Source organism: Mycetomoellerius zeteki, unplaced genomic scaffold, assembly GCF_001594055.1.
Source record: "Mycetomoellerius zeteki isolate Tzet28-1 unplaced genomic scaffold, Tzet1.0 scaffold135, whole genome shotgun sequence".
NCBI lineage: Eukaryota > Metazoa > Arthropoda > Insecta > Hymenoptera > Formicidae > Mycetomoellerius > Mycetomoellerius zeteki.
Genome location: NW_017256287.1, coordinates 4554886 through 4560610, shown reverse-complemented (window position 1 = coordinate 4560610; position 5725 = coordinate 4554886).

The window sequence follows — 5725 nt, the reverse complement described above, 5'->3', positions numbered from 1 at the left end:
AGCGACACGCTGCAAACAGACTACGATTTACAAAGCATCGGAGGCGCTGCACCATCACCGCGGGTTTCCCTCGAGAGAGGGAGAGAGAGAGAAAGGGAAAACGCACCCGACGAGGAGACAGAGACAAAAAGTATGCGGTGCGGCGCGACGATTTATCGCGCCGCCACATCGTGGATCGCGATGCGTATGGATTTCCAGCCTGGTGGGTAAATACTCGGACGGATAAAGGATCTCGCGTGATCTATGAAGGGACGTCGTCCTAGGTTGGATGACGGAAAACCTGCGACGTAGGAAGGGGCGCGAGTTGAAAATGGCGCGCATCACGATTCAATCGGTATTGCTCGTAATGTAAATGACGGATATAGGAGTAAAGAAGAAAAGAAAGGGAGAGAGAGAGAGAGGATATATTTTTTTGAATTATATTTCTATTTGTGAATATCGAGAAGATTTGTTTACAAGATATGGAAACAAAGGACATTATTTGATTGGATTTAAAAGGTTTGAAGAGATATGATTAATTAATTTAGATACAACATAAAATATTACATAAATATTAAATAAATAATAAATGGTGATGAAAAATCAGGAAATGTGTTATTATTAATATAAGCTTATACAAAAGTAAAATGGACGGATAAATTGGGAATATATAGGAAATTTAAAGAGAAAATAAAATGGAATTAAATAATCAAAATTACATGCAATTAATAATGTTGTGAAAATAATCTTATTATATAGATCTTTTTTAATGAATAGTACACAGAAAGAAAGACTTCTTAAATCAACCATAATATACTCATATAAGCAAAAATATTGTAATCGTGCTTTAAAAATTTAGTCTTGATTTGATTGAATTTGTATTGATATAAGATTTTTAATTAGGCAAGTTTTGAATTGAGTGCAAAATACTTGCATCAAAACAAATTTAATCAAATTAATACTGATATCTTTGAAACAAGATTACAATATTTTTGCTTATATATAAATATATTATGGTTGATTCAAGAATAGTCTTTTTTTTGTGTATTCTAATAACAAATATGTATCTCAATCATTAAAAATGCCTGATTAAAATTGAGAAGATTTATAGTTGGATCGAGGTTTGATATAACGGTACTTAATGGAGGAGAAAAGAGATATCGAAATAAGAGCGAGTCCGAATATGGATAGGTGTGCGCAAACCGAGTGATGATTTACAAAGCAACGGCGGCTGCACGAGGAATTGGCACGCGATAAAGATGGAAATAAAAAATTGCATTGCACGTAGTACGATTTATCGCATGGCGCCATGTTGGATTGCGGATCTACGATGAATTTATAACAGTCTAGATAAATGTTAAAATCGATAAAATCGTTGTGTGAAAAACTTCGCCAAGACGATCTAGAAGGATTAATTGCAAGATAGAAGCCTTTTAAGGAACTAGTTATTATTATATTATAAAAAGGAGAAATATTATTTTTATTTCAATTTTGATGAAAGTATAATTTTTACATCCACGCACAGAAAGGTTTTGCTATTTAAAAATTTAGCTATACACAGATTTGAAAATTGTATTGGATCATCAAAATAATTATGGTAGGACACTCAAGCTAGTTTCTGGAATGTTAATTTTTTGCAATATCATTATTATGCTTGAGTATTCTACTTAATTATTTCGATGGAACAACCAAATTATTTTCAGATCTATATTTACCTAATTTTTTAATTCTTTAGCAAAAACCTTCCGTGTAATTTCATGATATAGAATTATCGAGAAATATTCTAATCCAATAGTTATCATGCTATTATTAATTTCATATAAAATACAAGCATATATTTTTTCTGAAAAAGAATCTCATATTTATCATTAAATTTACTACGAAGATACAGAGTTTTAAAATCGCTTTCTCGGAACAGTTTCGGTGTTTGGTGAAGTGGCGATTGCAAAGATGAAGAAGAAAATGGGAAAATAAAAGGTGCCCGATACGATCTTCGCACACAACAATGATACACAAAAGCATTCTTGGATGGGCCAGGCTCGATCTCGATGCGAGGCGAGAAGTGCACGCTACTACAGCACGATAAAAGACAGAAACGAAGTCCCGGAACACGTAATAAGATTTATCGTGTTCTTAGATCGTGGATCATGATACACGCGGATTTACAGTTCGCGGCGCGTCGCGTACGTAAACACGAAAATCGATAAAGCGAGCGGCAGCAAAGATGGAGCAAGGCGAGCGCTCGAAAATCGATAAAGGGCACCGGGAATATCGGAAGGCATACTCGAGCGAAATATATTGGGAGCGAAGCAAGGAAGCAAACGAGAAATAAAGGATATCGTAGCGGAAGGAAAGTAGCGCATTCGCTACATGCCAAGAGACGATTTTCGAAACAGTGAAAATCGGTTTTTCGTTTGTTCCTTCACAAACCATACGGGAAAATGGGGTTTTCTCCTCTCTTTTCAGCATAATAAAAAAAGTTTAATCTTCTAAAGGAATTGATTAAGATTTTAATACAACGTTATTATTAATTCGCACTTTTTTATCGAAATTATGCAGTTTAAAGCTCCTTTTCCATACATATTGTATAACTATTCAGTAATTATATTAAATTATCTTGTAATCACTTACGTTTTTTTTAATTTAGATCATGTCTATTTAATGTCCACGTCTGAATTTTACACGTTGAGATTAAATAGATATTAAAAGCAAGTTATAAATTTTTTCGTACTGTAAAAAGTAAAGGAAATTGCGAAATTGGATCGCAATAGTTTGGCTATTTTTACGTAACGATTTTAACATACACCTTATATGAGATCGTAAAAGACATTTTCGAACATGCTCCGGCTCCCTCGGAAGACGTCCAAGCATTAAGATATTATTCACGGTGTTTGAACTCAGGTCGTGGATTACCATGTACCCGTTTATAGGATATTCCGTGCGGGTGAATTCAAAAATCGATAAAGAGTGCTTGGAACATTGGAAGGGTCGTTGGGAAGAGAATGTAGGGAAGGCGATAGTCTCGGAAAGATCGTGTCTTTCACGTAGAGAGGAGAGATCGGCGCGCAAGTGAGACGCCGTATTCGTATTTCCACAATTTGCGCACGTCGGTGCAATGCAAAATTTCCACGATCCAATATCATTTAAATAAGCTCCCTGGTGCTTCTTCCTCATCATAAATTACCGATGTTAGCATGTAACAATAAGTGGAGAAGATAACATGCGAAATTAATGCAATTACCAATAATTTCTTCTAACTGCATTAAACCAGCGTGAAAATAAGCGGAATTCCGGTCGGGGTTGGTGTATCTACAATACATGCGGAGTCGAGATTAACGCAATTATCGATAATTTCTTGGATCCACGTTAAATCAGCGTGAAAATAAAACAACGTCAATTTGGAAATTACAAGATTCGATATCAGCGTATTTATGTATCGAGAAAACGAAGTGCGGATATCGACAGCGCGGCCAGGGACCATCGAGTGAGAATATGGAAACGCGCGTCGGTGGAAATGGCCGTGTCTTTCTAAGAGAATGGCAGCAGGGATGAAGAAGTGTAGGTGAAGCGAGAAGAGATAAAGGAGACAGAGGAAAAGAAGAGAGAGAAAGAGGGAAGAATAGCCAGGGGCAAGAGAATGGTATGGAAGGGGAGGGGAGGGCCGGGGGGGAAGGGTAGCACGCATTTCCACCATTTATACACACGTCGGGGGAGAACGGTGGCGGCGGTGGCGGCGGCTATCTCGTCGATATTTCGGTTTTCCCCATTCCCGGGGTCTCTGCCCTCTTCCACCAATTCTCCTCTCTCTCTCTCTCCCTCGTCTGCCTGCCTACTACCCCTGACGAAACAGCCCGACGGGTTCTCGCCGTTGTACTTTCGGACAGGGCTTAATCACCGTAGAGGGTTCCCCGTCGTATTTGCTGCTGACGAGAAAGGATCCGGTCTTTATCTCGCGCGGCGCACGTTGCCGCCATTGCCGAGATTATTCCGTTCTTCTCTTCTGGCGATTCCGTTAATTCCGTTGTGGAATTACGACGACGGCGATGTTGCGCGCGCGGTTGCGGAATTGGCCGAGAGAGCGACCTGCTTGACCGCTCTCGGACGTTCGGTAATTAACCCTTCGCACTTATCTGCATCCCTCTCCATTCGCAGCGAAGGTGAAGAAGGTCGCCGTAATCACGTGCAGTCCTAATCCGCTGTGTTTATAGTCGGATAAACTGGAATACAGTCAACGTCGAGATCTTTGCATGCAATTTATCTGTATTATCTCAAAGTCGAGTTACTTTTTAAAAGTAAGAATTTTTAACAATAATAAATTTAGTTAGACTGCTAAATAATGAATAAATTGATATAAGGAAAGGGTCAATATTGATCGAGGATAGATTTTGATGTCCATAAATAGTAGGTATTTTTTAATGTAAATTCTAAATACATCTTTCAATTATACAAACTGCGCGTCGGATTTGAAACGCAATCATAAACTGAAGTTGAAATAATATCACAATTAAATTGGTCGTTGATTTGATACTGTTAGTATCTTAAAACTTTGTAAAGAACTTATTGCGAGAAATATTATCTCAGGATTCAAATCTGGAACCTCCTAATTATCCAGAGTGTCTTTTCTATAATTCAACCATTGAGTCGTGTAATATTTGTCATAATTATCAGTATATGTACTTAATAAATATATCAGTATATGTACTAAATTCTTTGAAGTGGAATCTTACTCTAAGAGCGAAAATTGAGCCAGTCTTGAAAAAGAATGGCTCAATTTCTAATCTTTAAACATGAAATTTTACTCTTCACAGTGAGATTCATTCTAAAAGTTTTAGAGAGTAAGAAAAGAGCGTATTATAAGGTTAATGTGTATAAACAATGGAGTAACTCCGGTATATTATACATATGGTATATGTATATATTATTTTTACGCCGCGTGAGGATTTACATCGCACAAGTCAGAAAAAATAGAAGGACTAGGGGTAATTTCACGTCTCCGCGCCACCATTAGTTTTGTATTATATTAGTATTGTGTTATGATTTCAGCTTCCTACTATTAATATTAATAAAATTACTGTCAGTGAATCGATTTGTCAATGTAGTAAGTAACGCAATTATATATCATAATCCACATAAAATGGTTACTATGCTCAAAATGACATGAATCGAATAGGTTTTCCTTTGCACATTCCGAAATAAGTCGATTTTTCGTTTGCACACATTTAATTAAAAAGTTATTAATAAATAAATGTTGAGGAGTTAATTTCACGCAGTAAAAAGTACGTTTTCGATTCGAATTCTAAAGAAACGAAATTGAAATTACACCATTCGATAAACAAATCTATCGAATAATGTTTCAATTTTGTTTCTTTAGAATTCGTGCTGGAAACATACTTTTTGCAGTGTGAAGGTAGCTCCTCATTTATTCGTTAACTTCTTCGTACGTTAAGCCTCTGGCCTGTGTTTACCTCTCTCATATGTGGTGTGCATACTGATTATTCAATTGCCACAAGCATATGGGACTTATAATTTTAATGCCAGTTTCGAATGGCGGATTTTTCGAGAGGTGTTTCTGTGGGCAAGGATACTCTCGGAAGTTCTTGCCGGCCTTTTCCGAGACGAAACACGAGCGTAAATATTTTGGTTCCTACCGGGATCGAACCCGGGATCTCTGGCATGATGGACTAATGCGCTGTCTGTCATGTCACGCTCGTGCTCAAATGTGCACTTAACTAAAAGTGTGTAAACG